The following is a 20,550-nucleotide window of genomic DNA, read 5'->3' as shown; positions in this document are numbered from 1 at the left end:
GTTCATCGATTTACTTGAGCGGGCACCATTAATGTCTCCATTGTGAGACTTTTTACTGTTTTTGGCATATCAAATATGCCACGGGGAGCTTGCCAGGCTCTGCCGTGCAGGTGGGATACTCTCGGTAGCTTGCTGGGCTCCAAGAGGGACAGAGGAATTGAACCCAGGTCAGCTGCATGCAAGGCAAACACCCTACCTGCTGTGCTATTGCTCCAATTCATATATATACATATTAAACATGTATATGTGTATATATTTATATATGTATACCTGGTATACAGATGCATGATACACTCTGGGTGTAAGAAAGAGATGGGGGAAGGGAGGTCATTTGGGTGCTGCCAAAGGAAACTCCAGCAGGCGAGACAAGCCAACTAAGCACCCACATGCATTTCTAGATCTTTCCACAGTCATTGCTGCTGTTATTGAGAACTAGAGAAAGCAGAGGCAGCGCCATGAACGCCCCTTAAAGCAGCCAGAAGAAGCTAGGCCTCGAATTCGCTTCCAGGATTCCTGGAATTGAGTCATGATTTCCCCGAAGTGAGATAGCCACAGTGAGGTCAGCTAAAGTCACCCACCAGGTGCAGGTAGGAAAGCCCCCTGTGTGCCCCTTACATAACTCCAACTTGTAACCAATCAGCTAAGCACAAGCAGTGAAAAGGCCCCCAGACTGCGGCCAAGAGGGGGGTCTGCAGAAAGTCCCTGTTGTATAGTGCTGTGGTATAGAAGCCCCTCACTCTGAGACTCGGGGCCGCTCTTTCCCAGAAGGCTGTTGCTGTGTCGGTGAGCCAGGCGAGGGCCCTCCCTCGAGCTGGCCAGTAAAGACCCTGTGCTTATTGCATCGCGACCTGTCTTCGTGTGATTTCTCTGGGGAGAGCGCGGCCCGGCTTAACGTTTTCTTGGTCACTGATCTTAGACCCGCACTTGACCAAGTGTGGGGTTGCCGCCTGCGGTGTTGGGGTTTGGCGTCGGTCAGGAGCCTTGCTGGAGTGTCTCTCCACCTGGGGGATTCGTGGCAGCGTTATCTATCTCTTGGTGCTTTGTTTCTCACACGAGAGCGAGTGGGGGGCTGGGGGATGGGGTGGAGGCATGAACAGCTTGGAGGCAGTGCCAAGTTTGGTGTTCAGGGAGAAGCTGGGTGGAGGCCGAGTCCTCGCGTCCCTGTGGCAGGTGGGAGTGCAGTGATGCTCACTCAAGCCGTGATGCTCACCCACCCAGTGCTCAGCCGCTGTGCATCCGGTGGTCAGTAGGACCCAAACGGCTGTTCCCGTGGAACTTACACTCAAGCTGCAAACAAGGAGGCAAAAAAAAGCATCACTGTATAAATGAATAAGAAAATGATTAATGATAGGCACTAGTCAGATTATCAAAATAGACAGTGATGGATGCGGAGGAAGGACCTTTGGAAGAGGTGACATGTGAGCAGGGCGTTAATAAGCAGTCGTGTCGAGGCAAGGAGGAAGACCCTCTCGGCAGAGGTCTTCAGAGGGGAGGGACATGGAAGGGGTCAGGGACCCAGAGACTCACAGGAAATGGGTGAGGGACACCGAGAACTCAGGAGTGGTCCGAGGCATGGGGGGACGGTCCTGCAAACATTAGCATTGCTCAAGGGTGACTGCTGGGGAAAACACGGACATGGGGGGCAGGACAAGGATGGGGGAGGGTTAGGAGCATCTCCGGGAGTCAGCTGGGTCGTGGCGGTTGGGAATACGGCCGTCCCACTAGGGGAGGGGGTGGAGGAGGAAGCACCAAAACCGGGGAGCCTCGGCGGAGCTTTGGAAGCCACTTGAAGCGGGAGGACTCTGAGGAGGGGCGTGGTGAGCCCTGATGGAGAAGCAGCGAGTGTAGACGGTAGGTGGGGCAGGGACCACATCTTGGAAGGTCTAGGAGGAATTTGAATGTCAGGGGTGGCCAAGTGAGATTAAAGATGGATTGTTCGGCAGTCGTGTCATTCAGGCACTGGGGTTTGAGTGAGAGAGAGACAGAGACAGACAGACAGACAGACACCAAGCGAGTGAAGGGTGAGAGAGCTGATGGACTGTCCGGTGGCTTGTTGTCCTGGGTATTCTGTGCCTGTCCAATTTTGAATTTTGGGTTTCTTGCCATCCCCGACTGGGCTTCCAAAGGTGACGCCTCACCTGTACTTCCCTGCTGGTTTAGGGAGAGACACGGCACGAATGAAGCCACCACACTATCAGATTAAAATTGCACTCCCATCCGTCATCCCGGACCCCGCGGGGTTATCAGAAATCCCCCAGGGATGAGACAAACCCCCCCTCGTGGGGTGTGCCTGGCTCGGGCAGCAAGTGCACGGCCCCCTACACGCGGCTGGGCTGGGCTGGCAGGGTTATCCGGGAACATCAGAGAAGGCATGAACGTCTCTGATCATTCCTATTTCAATGGCCAAGGGGTGTACTGACTCAGTCATGTATAGCTGACCTCACGGGAGCTGCTAAAGAGAAGAGCCGGGATCACCGATTCCAGAGCCAGAGCCTTCAGTCACCACGGCAGGGTGATGTGATATGGTCAGTCTGGTATGATCTGGTACGATGTGTGCCAGGACCGACGGTAGCTGCCCACAGGGCGCCTCCTCCCAGCCTCGGTTCCCTTCAGAATCGCACCTGCCATGGCTCGCACGGAAATAGCAGAGACCTGGAGAGGGGACAAAACCAAGGACACGGTTTTGTCTGGTGAAAAGTGGGATGTGACCTTGAGGCCCGGCTGGGGGCAGCCTGGGAGGTTGGGGTGGGGGGGGAGTTGCTGAGTGGGGCGGGAGGGAACCTGGGGACACTGGTGGAGGGCCGTTGGCACTGGCGGTGGGATCAGTGCTGGAACATAGTATGCCTGGAACTCGGCTATGAATAACTCTGTAAATCACGCTGTCTTAAAAAAAAATTAAAAGTATTCCCCTGGGGAGAGTCTGTCTCTTCCCTTTATCTGTAGTCTGGGGTAATTTTAAAGTTTCTGGCACCGCGAGGCTTGGTCTCACCACAGAGGGTTTTAGAGGGGGTAGAATGGGAGGGAGCTGGAGAGATAGCATGGTGGGTAGGGTGTTTGCCTTACACATGGCGGACCCGGGTTCGATTCCTCCGCCTCTCTTGGAGAGCCTGACAAGCTACTGAGACTATCCCGCCCACATGGCAGAGCCTGGCAAGCTCCCCGTGGCATATTCGATATGCCAAAAACAGTAACAACAAGGCTCACAACGGAGACGTTACTGGTGCCCTCTCGAGCAAATCGATGAACAACTGGAGGAGTGTTACAGAATGGAAGGATTTTATAGGAGGACTTAGTTGAGTGTTGGAAGGAGTGAATGCTCAGAGACAGAACCTCTTCCTGCTCTGCTGTTGGGATTCCTGAGTGTCTAGGAAGGTGGTCCTTTGCATGTGACAATTAAAAGTTGGTCCAACTGGAGAGCAGAATATTGATGGGGATTTGCCCGTTCCAACCTGGAGGCTGGCTTTGGGTCTCCGGGCCTCTGGGGAGCAAGACGGCATCACTTAGTCTGGGGAACGGCCTTGGGAGAGCCTCAGATACTGGCCTGCTCGAGCCCAGCCCGGCAGACAGGGAAACCCGGGCCTAAAATAGATCACAGACAGGGGGCTGGAGTGATAGCACAGCGGGGAAGGTGTTTGCCTTGCACGCGGCCGACCCGGGTTCGATTCCCAGCATCCCATATGATCTCCTGAGCACCGCCAGGGGTAATTCCTGAGTGCAGAGCCAGGAGTAACCCCTGTGCATCGCTGGGTGTGACCCAAAAAAAAGCAAAAGAAAAAAATAGATGACAGACAGGTTTGTCACCCTAATGCAGTGGGTGTCCAGGGAAAGAGTCTGGGCCGGCCTGGCCGGGGTTTCCAGGGTGCATCAGAGGCGGTTTGTCGCCATCCTGCCCTGAGATCCCACGATAATGATGATTTTTATTGTAACCGAGGCGGTGACCATTGCCTGAATAAATGGGAAATCCTGGTTCCTTGTTCCTGGTTTCGTTGCTTGGTATGAACACAAATTCTGTGCCCCCTGACATTTACACACACTCGCAACCATTTTCCAAGTAAGAAAACCGGGGCTCGGCAAAGCGAAGGCCTTCCCCGACCCGCCCGGGAATAAATTCCTAGAGCCCGCATTTGGCCCGAGTCAGCGAGCTATGGCAAGTCACACTCTTAATTACGAGACAGAGGATGGGATGTCAGCAGACTCGGGTTCAAGTTCTGCTCCCTGGGACCCGGTCATCTGCCCTCGCCCCTCCCAGAGCCTCGGTTTCTCTCCTCCGCAGTCTGGGAAGAGCAATAATCCTTTCCTTCACAAAACTGTGAAGACCCCATGTGAAAAGGCACGAAGGAGATGAGGAGATGGCTTCGTGCCCCCAAGGTCGGCCAGGGCCAAGGCGCCAGGTTCTGTGTACCCCCTCTGCCCCCCATACCAACAGATCACCGGTGGCTTGTGATCAGGATTGTGGATTTTACAGGCTTGGCGGGTTTTGTTGCGAGGAGTCAATAGGGTGTCTCTCGGGAGTGGAGGGAGCCGTGAGCTGAGCTGCCAGTTCCTTTGGAACTTGGCCTTTCTCCATGGCAAGACCCTTTGCTCAGGCTGGAGCCATAGCACAGCGGGGAGGGCGTTTGCCTTGTACACGGCCGACCCGGATTCGATTCCCAGCATCCCATAGGGTCCCCCGAGCACCACCAGGAGTAATTCCTGAGTGCAGAGCCAGGAGTCACCCCTGTGCATCGCTGGGTGTGACCCAAAAAGAAAAGAAAAGACCCTTTTCTCTTGCTTTAGAAGAATGTGTGTGTGTGTGTGTGTGTGTGTGTGTGTAGGAAGGATGGACTCCCCATCCCCCTGCGGGCTCTCGTGGGCCTCAGGACCGGGTTGGCTGGTCCCATCCTTGGGGAGTGCTCCCGGACAGCAGGGCCCACCCCGTCCATGATACCCGCCTATCTGTATCCGCCGACCCCGGGCGGGCGCTGCCTCCAGACCCGGCAGTCTCCGGGGAGACGTGGATGCTGGCGGGGGCCGGGGGGCACCATTAGAGGCTTCTCCTGTCCATGCCTTAGAGGTGGTTGGCTTTTCAGCAGTGGCGGGGCTAGAGAAAGAATGAATGAATCAGTGAATGACTCACAGGACCCGCTCATCACTCTTCCATTCTTCCCGGCTGACTTCTGGGAATGGGGGGGTCAGGGCTCGGCTTGCCTTAGCCCAGCCGCACCCCACCACGGCCCTCTCACTCCGCCTCCCCGCCTAACCCTGTGACGGCGGCTCCTCTCCCCGGGCCCTGCCCCATCCTCCTGGCCGCTCCCCTTACTTAAGTGACTTAATGACCTTCGCCCTGGGAAAGCCTGGGGGTTCACAGGGGTCGGGGATGAAAATCACTGCTTCAGAGGTGCCCGGTCTGGGGGCGTCAGGGGCCACGCACGCCCGGTGGTGCTCAGGACTTCCCCTGTCTCTGTGCTCTGGGATGGGCTTGCGATGTGCGCTTCCCAGCGAGAAGGTGGTGGGAAGGAGGGGGGCCAGTCGTTCCCATGCCCTGTCCACTCGGGATGACCTGCCCGTCCACCCCGCATCCTTCCTTCCTCGGTCTCTTACCCACGCCCTCTGTGCTGTCTCCCCGGGCCCCTCCCCTTTGTCCTGTGCTTACGGGGCAGTGGCAGGGGCCAGGCCAGGCAGTCACGAGCCCAGCTGGCCAGTGGCAGCTGCAGCCCCCGACTGTCCTCACCATCCTGGGAGTCACTGTCCCCTCCCGTGGACATAGGGGATTCAGGGGGGCACTGCTTCTAGCCTGGCAGTCTCCTTCCCAGGATCCAGGCCTCCGGGCTCTGGCCCCTTTCTTCCTTCCTCCCTCCCTCCCTCCCTCCCTCCCTCCCTCCTTCCTTCCTTCCTTCCTTCCTTCCTTCCTTCCTTCCTTCCTTCCTCCCTTCCTTCCTTTTTTCTCCCTTCCTCCCTTTCTCCCTCCCTTCCCTTCCTTCCTTCCTTCCTTCCTTCCTTCCTTCCTTCCTTCCTTCCTTCCTTCCTTCCTTCCTTTCTTCCTTCCTCCCTCCCTCCCTCCTTCCTTCCTCCCTTCCTTCCTTTTTTCTCCCTTCCTCCCTTTCTCCCTCCCTTCCCTTCCTTCCTTCCTTCCTTCCTTCCTTTCTTTCTTTCTTTCTTTCTTTCTTTCTTTCTTTCTTTCTTTCTTTCTTTCTTTCTTTCTTTCTTTCTTTCTGCCTTTTGGGTCACACCTGGTGATGCACAGGGCTCACTCCTGGCTCATGCACTCAGAAATTACTCCTGGTGGTGCTCGGGAGACCCTATGGGATGCTGGGAATAGAACCCGGGTTGGCCCTATGCAAAGCAAATGCCCTACTCGCTGTTTTTATTTATTTCTTTGAGGGGGCCTGGGGGGCACACCCGGCAATGCTCAGAAGTTCCCCCTGGCTCTGCACTCAGAGATCACCCCTGGGCGGGGCTCGGGGTGTCGGGGATCAAACATGGGTCGGCTGCGTGCAAGGCCAGCCAGCCCCCTCCCCACTGTACAGTGGCCCCAGCCCCTTGGCTAAGGTTCCCTCTATGCCAGCTGCCTCCCTTCTTCCCCAGCTGGACGGATGCCTGCTGGCCCCCAGGCCCACGGACCTGGGCGGGGATCTGTAGCCGGTTTGCCCCGCGCCGACGCTGAGGAAGCAGAAAGGAGGCAGCTCGTGTGCCGGGAGCCGCCTCTTCCACTGGCTGCCGACGAGGGGGGGACGGGCCATTTGTTGATTCAAGCCCATTTTCCCCCCTTGAGTTACTGCCCAATCTGTAGCTGAGAACTGCTGAGAACAGCATTTTTCCCCAGCACCGTTCCTTTTTTTATTTTTTTCCTTCCCCCTGACAGCTCAGACCTAACTCCTGCCTGATCTATGTAGCTGCATTGTTCAAATTACAAAGCGGAGGTGACAGAAACTCTATTTTCTGGGAGCCCCCAACACACCTGTCACCAGGAAGAAGAGAGAATGCGAAAGTCATCACTTTACTTAGAAACTCAGCCGATGATGGAAATTATTTCTTACTACTAATTCCCCTTTTAGTGGAGATAAGCCGCTTTGTTCAGCTGTAAATGAAACATTAGGGTATTAACTGTGGAGCCAGAAGTATCGGGGAAGCTAAGATTTTATCTGCAGTCGGAACATTTTGGGCAATAAATTGTTTTGTTGGACAGAATACTAAATCTCTGGAGTTACAAAGAAGCAGAGCTCATTAAAGAGGGTGCTTAAAGCAGGAAAGGGAAAAAAAAGCCGAGACAAAAGCTTATTACCTGGGTTGTGGGGATTGGAAGTGGGGGGGCTGCAGGTTTTCATGTATATGTCGTGTGGAGAATCCTGCAGCACCGTAATTACATACACGCATGTCCAGGCTGGCCAGTGGTCTCTGGGTATGTCCAGGGATGGGGCCGTTGCTGCCAGAGTAGCGATCTGCAGTGAGGGGTGGATGTTGGAGTCTCCATTCTCCTCCACGACCGGAGCGTTGCGTCCTCTGGGTGAGATTTCCCCGTCTCTGTGCCGCCTCCTTCAGATTCTCCGGCTGGCGTGGTTACATAAATGTTTGTAAGAGAGAAGAAGAAAGTGCCAGGCTCCCCCCACACCCCACCCCTCCTCGCCGCGCCCGGCGCACCTAAATTAAGACAGTGAGGCGCTGGTGGCATCCGTGTGGAGGCCGGCGGGGAGAGGAGGCCCTTCCAGAGGGCAGGGCTGGGGTGGCTTTGGGGGGGCCCAGCCTGAGTGTGTCTGTGTGTGTGTGGGGGGGGGGGGTAGGACCATTCCCTAGCTGCTAGCCCGACGGGGCTCCGCCACATCCCAGCAGCCGTGCTCAGTGCTCCCAGCTTTGGGAGGGACCCGCTGGAGACCGCAGTGAGGGCCGAGAGGGCAGCCCCGGCCCCTCCTAGCACCCCACTTTCCTCCTGACTCACCCCAAGGCTTCAGAGCTTCTCTCCACCAGAGGCTTCCTGTTCCCGAGGCTCCGGCCCACACCCTCCCTCCGTCCATCTCTCCTGGCCCGGCCTCCTGTGCAAAACACCGGCAGCGGGTGGAACCGGACCCGGGAACAGGAACGCTCGTGCCTCGCCGCTTCCAGAGATCTGCCCTTACTCTTGTGCTCGTCCTGCCGTGCAAGGAGCATGGGGGGGAGAGGGCGGAGGTGTGGGGGACGCAGGGCCCGTGTGGGTTCCGAGCCCTGGATGTGCTCCTCGGCTCCACCTGTCGACCCCACATTGCCTCCGGGAGTGACTCTGAGCACTGTGCTGAGAGCACCACCCCCCCTAAACCCCTGGGATTAGCCCTCCTGCCCCGGGCCCAGCCAGAACACAGAGACGAGGAGTCACTTCTCAGCGAGCAGCAAATTCACAGCAGCTGGTTCGGATCCGGACGAGGGAGAGGGCCAGGGGGGTGAGCGCAGGCGGGGCTGGGGGGCTTAGAGCCCACCTCAGTGGCCGTCCACGCCCTGAGGGCCACTCTGGGTGCCCGGCCCTCCCCTGCTCCTCCCCTGCACCTCATCCTCGTCTCTCCCACCCGCTCTGTTGCCACCCCCCCCCCCCGTCATTGGGCCCACAGGAGGGCGCCCCTCCCCCCATGGCGTTAGGATATCAAGCTCGCACCCGCGATTTCCTTCCCTCTGCCAAGACCCGGTCTGCAGAGAAGGCCCCACCTGGAATCGGTGGGTTTAAGACCCCCCCATGGGGTGGTGCCACGGAACCCACACCGTCTCGCGGGAGGAGCGGGTCCGAGGCTGGGCGCAGGCCGGGTCCCCAGCCCGAGAGGGGCGTCCTCGAGAGCCGGGCTGCGGGCCCCGGTCAGACGTGCCGCCTTGCCGGTCCCCAGGAGACAGTCCCATGCCGGCCCCCCACCCCGGGACCCCTGCAAGTCAGAAGGGTGAGGACACGCACCCGGAGCGTCTCTCTGCCAAGGCCCCCGGCCAGTGACGCGCCTCCCATCCCGGCTCTGAGCCCCGCCTCACCCTGGCCCTGAGCCCCGCCCACCCCGGCTCTGAGCCCCGCCCACCCAGGCTCTGAGCCCCGCCCACCCAGGCTCTGAGCCCCGCCCACCCCGGCTCCGAGCCCCGCCCACCCCGGCTCCGAGCCCCGCCCACCCGGCTCTGAGCCCCGCCCACCCCGGCTCCGAGCCCCGCCCACCCGGCTCTGAGCCCTGCCCGCTGCCGCCTTTCCTGGAACCCGCCGCCTGCCTTGTCCCCCCAGGTCTCTCCCGGTGGGGGGGGGATGAGATGTGCGTCCCCCCAAGCCCCCCACGCTTCCTCTCCGGCGATGCGCGCCGGGAGTTTTGGGGGCAGGATAACGAGGCTCTAAAATAACGGCCTTACGTAAGCCTGCCCCCTCTGCCCTCCCACCGGACCCCTCTGCCGGGTCACGCCCCCTCGGCGCAGGGGCCCTGCCCACGGGGCCCAGCGAGACCCCCCAGAGGGGGGAATCCCGCCGGCTCTCCGGGCTGCAAGCGCTCTGGGGCCCCCACCCTGCTGCCCCGTGCCCACATCTCTCCCCGCCGCCCCCTCGGCTGTCGGAGCGCGTTCTTCCTTCCCCGGGGGCTTGCAGACGCCCGTGGGGTGGGGAGGGGGGGGCGCAGTCGCTCCCTCCCAAGTGGCTGTTGATTGGCTCTCGCCCAAGTCAGGCGGGATGCACAGGAGGCCCCGCCGGGGTGGGGCGAGGTCTATGCTCCCCATTATGGATGGCTTCTCCCCCACCCTGCACGGTAAGGGGGCGGGGGGCTCTATCCCTGCCCCCCCCGGCCATGGCTGGCGGAGCTCAGGTCTGCTCAGAGATGTTCCCGGGATCCTCCATCCGCTCGGAGAGCCACGGCCATGCACTGTCATCCCATTGCTCATTGATTTGCTCGAGCGGGCACCAGTAACGTCTCCATGGTGAGACTTGTGACTGTTTTTGGCATATCTAATATGACACATATGCCACGGGGAGCTTGCCAGGCTCTGCCATGTGGGCGGGATGGTCTCGGTAGCTTGCCGGGCTCTCCGAGAGGGATGGAGGAATCGAACCCGGGTCAGCCGCGTGCAAGGCAAACGCCCTGCCCGCTGTGCTATTGCTCTGTCCAGGACCGGATGGCCCAAGAAAGGGAAGGGACGTGCCACCCAGCACTGCCCACGTTCATGGCTGGACCTCAGGGCCTGCAGGCAATGCCAGAGCAGGGAGGGATGTGGCCCAGAGAGGCGGATGGGGTGGGGGGATTTACTCCAGAGCTGAGCCCTGGGCTGTGCGGGGCTGTGCAGGGGTCTGGCCTGGGCAAGCAGGGGCAGAGCCGCCCAGGGTCCTTGTTGGGCGCCATTTTCCCCCGGGTGTGTTGAGCTGGACCCGCTCGGCTGTGGGTGGGACCTGCAGCCCTGTGGCCGGTGATAAAGGAATCTATAGAACGAGCAAAACAGGAGGGGGTCCAGTTTTCCAGGACCCCCCTCTCCCCCCACCCACCACCCCGGAAATCTCTTTGTTCTCTTCCACGAGGCAGCCTCTGGGAAGCTTCTAGACCTTTCTCTGCTAACCTCTGCACCTCAGCTTAGCAAACTGGCAGGTGGTCTGGCCCAAGCCTGGGAGAAGACGGGTGGGGGCGAGGCGGCCAGAAGCAGGGAGGGCCGGGCACGCAGCCCCCGAGGCCGGGGGAAGCAGGAGGCAGGACACCGAGGGGCCGGAGCCCAGAGTCGGGGCGGGCACTGTCCTGTGGTGCCCTTGGACGCTGGTCTTCGACCAGACTCTGCAAGGAACCAACTCTGTCTGCTGGTCACTCTCTGGTGAAGTGGGCGACAGCTGTGCCGTCTCTGAAGGTCTCCGGGCCTGGCCTTCGTCGTCCGGACGGCGGGCCCCCTCTCCGTGTGGGATTGGCCTGCAGGACTGGGGGGAGGAGGGAGGCTGCTGAGCATAGCACACACTGGACGGCATCTCCAGCTCCGCGCACCGGTGCCCCGCGGCCCACTGCCGGCCTCACGGTCTCATCTGGCTCCTGCCCAGGGGCCTTGGGGGGGGGGGGGGCGTCATCAGCTGCGCTACCCACTGAGCCACTGGGCCCCAGACTGCACGGGGCAGCCAGCCTGGCGGGGGGGGGGGGTGGGGTCTCAGAGGGGACAGCCTGGCGCTGCCACAAGGCAGGCTGTGAGGGGCTGGGCCGTGCTAGACATGTCTAAACTAGTCACATGTCTAGTTTAGGGTTTTGTTGGGGGACGGTGGGGGCGGGGGGAGGGCTGACCGGGGCCACCCCCAGAGGGGCTCAGGGCTCACTCCCGGTGGTGCTCAGGCCAGTGGAGGTTGGGGATCGAGCCTGCTCAACCTCACGCCAGGCAAGCGCCTGGACCCTGAACTGTCTCTCTCGCCCCTCATGTTTTTTCATTTCAAAGGGCCAAGTGACACGGTCCCCAGAGTCTACTTACTGAATCCTAAAGATTCTGTTGAAACATTTTTCCCCAAATATATACATATACATATGTTTGTGTGTATGTATATTTTTATATATATAAATATCTGTGTATACACACACATATTGAGCAGTTCTTTGAAATCACATCTAAAATAACGCCCCGGATCTCGTGTGAGGATGAGGCTAGAGAGAAGACGATGCACTTACCCCGTCTCGGCCCACCGGTGGCCAGCAAGCGGGCTCACAGCCGGCCTGGGGAGCAAGAGGGGGTCTGAAGGGCCACTCGCGTGTCCCCTCTCAAGGGCCATCTCCGAGGCGGGCAATGTCCTGTGGTGCCCATGGGCACTGGTCTTCGACCAGACCCCGCAAGGAACAGCCTCCTCACTGTGCCCAGCTCAGAACCGCGTGCAGACAGACGCCCTGGCTAAGGGCTGGGCGTGGCCATCTCTCTTGCAGCTCGTCTCGGGGGCAGTTTGGAGCTGGACACGTCCCAGAACCGGCCGGCGGTTGTGGAAGGAGGTGGTTCCTTGCCTTCGACTCCTTCCGTATAATTTGCAGATTACAGTCCCCCGGCCAAGCGGGCGGGCTCCCCTCTTAATTATAGCATTTCAGAGCAGCCCGAGCTGTGGCCACTGGCGCTTGATATGCAAATGTTTCCCCTCGCGTGGACCGGAGGGGCCGGGGTCACTCTCCTTGGGCGTCCCCGCAGGAAGGACACTCTCACTTAGCACCTCAGCACAGAGACGCCCGCCCTGCTCGCTGCTCTCCTGCCACATACTGTTCCCGGGAGCCCCCGACCATTTGCCCGGAAGCTGGAAGACGTGGGGTTGGTTTCAGGAATGGATCCGGATCCATTGCAGATCTCAGCGGACAGGAATCATCACCCGGAAGAAACGGGTGTCTCGGCAGCGGGCACTCTGCCCAGCCCCGGCCTTCCTGGGTCGGCGCCTCCAGCTCCCGGAATCTAGAAAGTTCCACAAGGCCTTCTTCCACGTCCAAACACGTGGCAATTCCTCCCATGGAAACAGGTTGGCATCTGTTCTTCCAGACCCCCGTCATCCTTGCCGGGGTCTGCGTCTCTCCAGGGACACCCTTGGTGCAGGGGGAAGGGAAGGGCGTCTCCCGGCAACCGCTGTGGAGGGCGCGAGTGGATCAGACACTCAGAAAACAGCACCGGGGATCCTCAGAACACCCTGCAACCCGCAGCCCGCCCGGTGCCCAGGGCTCGGGGGGCAACGGGACCCTCCTCGTCTCCCTCAGAAGCACCTGTCAGCCGCGTCCGAGCCCCAGACGCCGAAGCCAAGACAGGACGTGACCCCGCCTCGCCTGCGTGGCTGGTGGCGGGTCGAGGCAGCGAGGCCTTCACGGCGCCCGGCTCCACGGCAGGAGAACCCACACGCCGGCGGGGGCCCGGGGCCGTGCACCCGGCCTGAGGGGACACGTGGCTGCATTTCAGCCCCTCATTGCACCCGGGGGGGGGGGGACACGCATGCGTTGCGCAGAGGCGAGCAGGCCGCCCGGCCACGGGGACAGACGCTCCGTCCACTCCTGCACCCTGAGCTCGCCGTGGCCGCTCGGGAGCCCGGCCTGGGCTCGCGCTGAGGAAGCGGGGGTGTGCCAAGCCTCACGCCTGCAGGGGGCAGTGCCGGGGTGCGGGGTGGCCAGAACTCCTGGATCCCTGGGGAGACATGGCGGGATGGCGCCCCCCACCCTGACACACACTCTCTCATCTCATGCCAGTGCTGCGGCTGGGCAGAGCTCGAGGCGCGTCTCAGCGGGGCGGCCAGTGCTTGCCTGTGCCAACGTGCCTTCTCGGGGCCCTCGTGCCAGTCTGCCAGGGCCCAGGCAGGCTTTGGGCGCCTTCTAGGGACTCTCCCGAGGCTGCCATTGCAGCTCCCTCCTGCGGGCTCGCGGGAAGGGTGGGCACAGTTTATGGGCTGTCTGGGCACCGGGGGAAGGATGGCGCCGGAAGCAGGGTGGGCAAGCCTCGGCCGGGGGTCACAGCAGCGTGGGCAAGCCTCGACCGGGGGCCACAGTGGCTCGGCCCTGGCTCTCGCGCAGTGTTCGCGGGTTCCAGCAGGGGTTGCCAGAGAAATGGAGCCCGCCCGCGTCCCCTCGGGAAGGCAGCAGTTAGGGGGACAGAGGGGCCGGCCCGGCTCTGCTCCTGCCTCCCGACACGCCTGGCAGGGACCCCTGAGCCCCGGCGTTCGGGGGGGTGGGGGCTGCCCTTGTTACCTGTGCTCCCAGCCAGGCTGCCAGCCCCGGTGCCAAAGCAGCTGGGGCCACGTGTGCATGTGTGTCTCTGTGTGTGTGTGTGTGTGCGCACATGCCAGGAAGTGGATTGTGGCCCAGGGCTACATCCTCTGGGCCCAGGTGATGCTCACGAGCTGGACGTGCCCGGCCCTCGGGGGACCCAAGGACCGTTCTGTCCTCTGTGGGTGATTCTTAGGCGGGGGTGGCCGTGTCCAGCGGGCTTCTCCCGGCTGTGACCAGAGGCGGGGAGGTCTGGCCTGGATGCCGGGGTGCCAGTGGACGCCCCGACCGGGAATGCTGCAGGCAGCGCTGGCAGGGCAAAGCCTGCTCGGCAGACAAAGGCTGCGCAGGGCGGCCGGCCGCATGCTGCGCGCGCGCGCACACACACACACACACACACACACACGCACGCACGCGCGCGCACGCACACACGGAGATAAATCTTGCAAACGGCGGCTGTCCCGGAAAAGCTCCTCTTCCCGGGACCATCAAACATTCCGGCGGCGTCGCTGCGCAGAGCGAGGGGGGCCGGCCCCGCCCGGGCGTGAAGGAGGCGCTGGGACCGCACCTGCTCGGGACCGCGTGCCCGGCTCACTCGCTTCCCAGCACGGCCAGAGCAGACGGGGCAGAGAGAGGGGCCGGCGGGCAGGGTGCTCGCCCCGCCTGGGCCAACCTGTGGTCCCCTGCGCCTCGCCAGGAGTGATCCCCGAGCACCTCCCCAGGGGACTCCCACCTGTCACCTCAAGTTCCAGGGGGGGGTGCTCAGAGTTTCAGACCTTCTCCCCGCCCCACCCAGCTGTTGGGCGGGTAAACCAGGCTTCACCAGCCGAGGCAGAGCGAGTACGGGGGCTGGGGGGCGGGGGGGTTGAAGAGTTGCGGTACCTATTTGGAAATCAAATCTACTGGGTGTTTCCCAGGGGACGCTGACCGCGGTCAGTGCCCTGAGGTGACTGCAGGCCAGCGGGCAGCAATTCTCACCCCAGAAACACGGGAGATCACGCCCGCCTGGTGGACCCACCAGGGAGGGGGCACTGAGTGGCTTTCCCGGGAGTGTCAGTCACCCTGGTCATGAGCCTACAGTGACCTATCATGAATGGGCTAATCTCACAGCGACTAATCATGAGCGTGCGGGTCTCCGAGTAACCAAGCACGAATGTGCTAATCTCACAGCGACCAATCACGAGCATGCTAATCTCACAGTGACCAATCACGGACGTGCTAATCTCACAGTGACCAATCACTGACTGCTAATCTCACAGCGACCAACCACTGACTGCTAATCTCACAGTGACCAATCACGGACGTGCTAATCTCACAGTGACCAATCACAGATGTGCTAATCTCCCAGTGACCAATCATGGACGTGCTAATCTCACAGTGATCAATCACTGACTGCTAATCTCACAGTGACCAATCACGGACGTGCTAATCTCACAGTGATCAATCACTGACTGCTAATCTCACAGCGACCAATCATGAGCATGCTAATCTCACAGCGACCAGTCACGAGCATGCTAATCTCACAGCGACCAATCACGATCATGCTAATCTCACAGTGACCAATCACGGACGTGCTAATCTCACGGTGACCAATCACAAGCATGCTCACTTAAGGTGGCAAGCAAGATTGCTTCCTCCGGGAGCCGGTTGCTGCAGCCTGGACACGCAGTGCCAGTGATTGTCTGTGTGGGGTCGGGGTGGGCAATGTGGAAGGATACTGCAGCACCCAGGGCCTCTCTGCCTACTAGAGGCCAGTGGAACCAGCCCCCCGTCCCTCCCGTCCTCTTTGGGGATGGGTGGAGGCAGATCCGCTTGGCGCCCGGCTGGGAACAGCTGGAGGTGGCCGGTCCGGGAAGGCCCGAGGGAGTGCCGGGTGCCCTGTACGTCCACCCCGGCTGTCATCTGTATCTCCTGCGCCCTCCCCTCCCCACCCCTTCTGCTACTTCCTCCCCTCCTTCTCCGGCACTGCTCTCCTGCGCCCTCGGTGCACTGCAAAGGCAAGGTGGGCCCAGCAGCTCTTCCCGGCAGCCCGAGCTGCCTTGTCACTCCCAGCCAGGTGCGGGGAGGCGGGCCCGGGAGGGGACCCCCGGAGCCCCTCTCTGTGGCGGGCTGCGGCGACCAGGGGGCCCGGAGGACGCTCTGCGTGGTCTCACTGGGCTGCGCCTGGTGTCAGGCCTGTTAGGGGGGCTTGGTCGGACCTGCCTGCAGCCTTGTTCCGACCCGCTCCGCCGCAGCTCCCGGAGCAGAGCGAGCCCGTGAGTTGATAGTACGCACCCGCAGGCCTGCTTTAGTCACCGCGCAGCCCAGGCTGGGCGCGGGTATTTATCCTGAGCGATTGGAGAAGGGCCCGCCTGCCCCCTGCTCCCTGCCCCCTGGTCCCACGAGCAGGGGAGGAGCGGGCCAGCCGCAGGCCGTCCTGCCCCCTGCCCCCTGCCCCCTGCCCCCTGCCCCCTCGCCCCAGGGAGCAGGGGAGGAGCGGGCCAGCCGCGGGCTGGCCTGTGCCCACCTCCTCCACGGGACGGACTGTGGCTGTGGCCCCGGGGCCTTGGCTCTTTCGCCTGTCCGTGCTCCGGAGAGAGTCGCCTCCCCTCGGCTGGCCTGGGGAGGGAGGAGGTGGCCCAGGCCAGCGGGTCTGACAGTGTCCCCGCTCCGGGCTCCGTCCCCGCACCCGCCGCCTCCCTTCCGTGGGAAGTTGTGTTTCCTAGGGAAGTTCCCGCCGCGTCCTTCTGTCTCGCTCAGCCTTGGCTCCGGGGCCTTGCTGGCTGAAGGTCAGGGTCTGTGGATCTTCTCCTGAGTGTCAGGGCTGGGGAGGGGGAGGGCTTGGGGCGGGGGTGGGGCTGGCAGCGGGGATTTACATGAGGGGGTCTCCCCGCGAGGTCAGGGACGGGAGGCTGGCGTGTTGGCCCTGAGCGTGGGCAGCCCAGAGAGGGCCCAGGGCACAGCCTCTCATGAATCTCCGCCTGCCTCCAGGGACAGGCCCAGGCCCACGGCTCCAAGGGCCGGAGCACTTGTGGGAGGCTTGGGCTCCATGGCTGGCACCTCGTGATGCCTCAGGCTCCGCCCTAGAGGGTCCCCCAGCTCCGCTGTGCTGGGCTGCTGGGCTGGGCCACACCAGGATTCCCAGGGATGCGGGTACCGAAGAGGATGACCCTAGGCTGGACCCCGGGAACATCGCTGGCTTGTGTGACTCTTTAGCTCCTCGAACCCCGTGCCCTGTGGTTTCCGTCTGTAGAAAGAACAGCCCCTCCGTGCCCTCTCTGCCTACTGATGCGGGCAGTCGGGGGTGCCAAGCATCGTCTGGGCTTGAGCTCGGCTCTGAGTACCCCCCTCTACCCTCCAGAGGCCCGGCCGCGGTCCCACCCCTCGAGTGAGGACCCAGGGGCTGAGGGGATCACGCGCCCATGGAGAGGCTGAAGCTCAGGGCTGGCAGCTCCGTGGCTGCGTCTCGGCCCCACACGTGGGCCCAGGCTACCCCCAGAGCGGGAGAACCGGGGTGTCCATCAAGGCCGAGGAAAATGGGGGTTTGCTCTGTGTGTAAGGCCTGCTTGGGTTTGAGGCACGCCGAGCAGGTCCAGCGGCCTCGCCTGCCCCGCCCGGGGCCGTCACTGTGACCGACACACTGTCTGCCTTGACCCTCGAGTGTGGGGGGCAGAAGTCACCAGACTTGCTCTCCGCGAGCCCAGCCTCCACTCTGTTTCTCCGATGGTCCAGTCCTGCTTCTCTGCCTCTCGTGCCATTTTCATGCAGTTTTTCAACTGGTTTGGGGGCCGCCTGCTATGCTCAGGGCTCACTCCCAGAGGGGCTCAGGGGACCTTTTGGGGGGCACTGAGGATTGAGCCCACTGGGCCATGTGCGAGGCAAGCGCCCTACCCACTGTACTACCTTTCTGGCCCCTCTCGTTCCATTTTGAGAATGCAAACGCACGTCCTGCTGTCTCGGCAAAGGTGTGGAACTGGTGCGACTGTATGTGCCACTTAACACATGAAGGGACCGTGTGCTTCCTCCCCCAGACTCCAGAGAGGGGTGCGCGGGTGGAGCCCCCGAGACCTCTGATGAGCTTGTGAGAATGCAGAGCCCGAGACCCTGCCCCCCCCCCAATTCTGACTCCCCAGGCCTGGGAGCTTTTGAATTTTGAACCGGCAACATGGATAATCCCCTTCGCTCAGCGCACAGGCGGGTTCGTCCGTTCACACTTCAGGGGGTTCATCCCTTCCTCACGTCTGGAGTCAGCCGCCAGGGCCCAGGGTGGGGAGGGGGGATGCCCAGGTGTCTGGGCCACAGAAACAGACAAAGCAGAGACCCCCCCTACCTCCCACCCCTGCACGTGGTGGGTCCTGCATCCTCGAGGATCCCGCTGGGAAGCCGGGTCCAGGAGGGATGGTGCGTGGCCGGGGGTCTGAGACTGACAGGGATGGGGGGGATTGAGGGAGAAACAGAGGATGGGGTGAAAGGGCCCCTGGAGGAAGCCGTGTCACCCTGGGTGTCTTATAGCAGGGGGGGGCGTGGGGGGGTGCGGCGGAGTCGGGGCTGGGCTCGTGGGTCTTCTTGGCCTGGGAAGGGGCTGGACGTGGACATCGGGGTCCCCGGCCCCGCCCCCTCAAGTGTTGCCAGCGGACGCTGCGTCAGGAAGAGACCAAGAACTTCATTTCCCAGCCCGGCGGCAGATCTTGCTCACACGGGCCCTGTCACTCGACTTAGTGGCGTATAGTGACTGTCTGGGGGCCACACCAGACTTACTCCTGGCTCTGTGCTCACGGCCAGGCGTGGTGGTGGTACTCAGTGCCCCCGGCGAAGCCACATGGCCGGACGAGTCCTGACCCACCGTGCTCTCCCGGCAACCCCCGAGATGGACTGTGCATGGGGAGAGAAGCGTTGGTGCTGGTGACAGGGTCCCAGACGGAAAGGCTGGGCGTGCCCCCCCTCCCCCCGCCCGGCACTCGGCAGCCTCGAGCACTCGGAAACCCACATTTGATTCACTTTCGAAACCCACAGCGGATGCTGTCTCTGGAGTCCAAGTCCTCATAAAGAACCAATTCTCTCTCTCTCTCTCTCTCTCTCTCTCTCTCTCTCTCTCTCTCTTTCTCTCTCTTTCTCTCCCTCTCTCTCTTTCTTTCTCTCGCTATTTCTCTCCCTCTCTCTCTTTCCCTCTCTCTCTCTTTCTCTCTCTCTTTCTCTCCCTCTCTCTTTCTCTTTCTCTATTTCTCTCCCTCTTTCTCTCGCTCTTTCTCTCCCTCTCTCTCTTTCTCTCTCTCCTCTCTTTCTCTCCCTCTCACTCGCTCTTTCTCTCCCTCTCTCTCTTTGTCTTTCTCTCGCTATTTCTCTCCCTCTCTCTCTGTTTCTCTCTCTCCTTCTCTCTTTCTCTCCCCACCCTCTCCCTCTCCCCCTCCTTTCTCTCTCCCTCTCCCCCTCCTCTCTCTCTCTCTCCCTCTCCCCCTCTCTCTCCAAGTTTATCTTATGGCTGCACCCTGAGATCCATAACCAGGGCTCCACATCCTGATCCCCAGGAGTGGGGGGCTGGCGCCCTGCTTTTGACATTTTTCCCCAGAGGAAGCTGATGTCCAGCCAAGCTGGGGGGTCCCACTGGCGAGAGCGCCTGGCCAGGGTGAGGATTTTCTGGCGATATCGTCAGTCGGAACCAGAGAACAGAAGGTCGATGGTGGGCACGGGCGCAGGGAGTGGGGCCCCGTCCACTTTGGGGTCGTGGTCCGAGGGATCCAGCTTGTGAAGATGAGAACGTGGCAGTGAGTGGGGTGATGGGGCAGGCGCAGGCTTTGGAGTCTGCGGTGGGCTGTGACCCCCAGCTGCTTCCCCACGCCGGCTCTCGGGAGAGACTCGACTCTGATGATCCCTGACGCTACCATGGCGACCCCTAAACCCTCTGTGCTAGGATACAGGGACGCCCGTGGGTGTTGCTCTGTGTTCTCAGGTGCGTTCCCCCTCGCCCCAGGACCTGAACCCCAGAAGACGGGAAGAAGGTGACTGACTGACTCTCCACCCGGCAAAAATGACCGTGTCCCTTTTCTGGGAAGGCCCAAGCAGAGTAATAAGAGCAGAGTCGAAAAGACAGATCTTTCCAGATCCTTCTTTCCAGAGCTGTTTGATGCCAGATATAGCCTCCTCTCCTGGAAACACGAGAGACGGCCTTTCTCTGCATTTGCGGGGCTAACTCTGATCCTGGTCACGATTGCTGCAAAATTTGGGCAGGAAACAGGATAAGAGAGGGGGGAAAGGAGAGGAAGAGTGAAGAGCGAGAATTCACACCTTCCCCCCCTTCCTCTTTGTTCCAAACCTTCTCCCTGCAGCCGCCGCCTCCCCGCTACCCTTCAATCCTTCCTCCTCTCGGGGCCCCACTTGCTTATTAAACCCCCAATCCAGAGCAATTGCTCCCACTTTGTATGCCTGGGAGCCGGAATATTTGCCCCGCGATGAGCCGCAGTCAGCAGTGTGTTAGCTGGAATGGGAAGTGACAGACTCAATAACGGGGAATCTCCGGGCCGGGAGGCTGAGGGCGTCTCTCCCCCGACTCCCTTCCCCTCGCTCTCGCGCTCCCCGTCCCCCGGTGCCAGGAGTCGGCCGGCCCGGAGCTCTCGGACGCCAGCCCTTCCGATGGATCGGGGTCCCGCTAATTTGATTTGGAGAGAGTCTGCAGTGCCTGCCCCTGCCCCCCGGACTCCCTGAGAGCCCCCGAGAGCTTCCCCAGCCTGGGCGGAAGGGGGAGAGGGAGGGTGAAGGCGTCCCGGGCCTCGCGAGGCTGCGGTCTTGCCCACCAGATGGGGAATCATCAGTTGAGTCTGGGCGGGCGGGCTGCAGGGGAGGGTCTCCTAGGGGCCGCCTCCTTACCTCCTCTCCCTGATGGCAAAGTGTGCAGAGCCCCAGGTCTCCTGCACTGAGAAGCAGGAGCCGCGGGCTACAACGGGGGCAGAGTAGTTCC

General features: G+C 61.4%; 1 protein-coding gene across 27 annotated transcripts in view; it reads left to right on the top strand.

The window, feature by feature from the left end:
- RBFOX1 (RNA binding fox-1 homolog 1) overlaps positions 1 to 20,550 on the top strand; it is a 1,316,266-nt gene that overhangs the window by 1,049,974 nt on the left and 245,742 nt on the right. The gene's annotated exons all lie outside the window — the stretch shown is intronic.

The sequence above is a fragment of the Sorex araneus genome, chromosome 4 (genome assembly GCF_027595985.1).
Source record: "Sorex araneus isolate mSorAra2 chromosome 4, mSorAra2.pri, whole genome shotgun sequence".
Taxonomy (NCBI): domain Eukaryota; kingdom Metazoa; phylum Chordata; class Mammalia; order Eulipotyphla; family Soricidae; genus Sorex; species Sorex araneus.
Note: the sequence above shows the minus strand (reverse complement) of the source record. Positions and strands in the feature narration are given on the sequence as shown.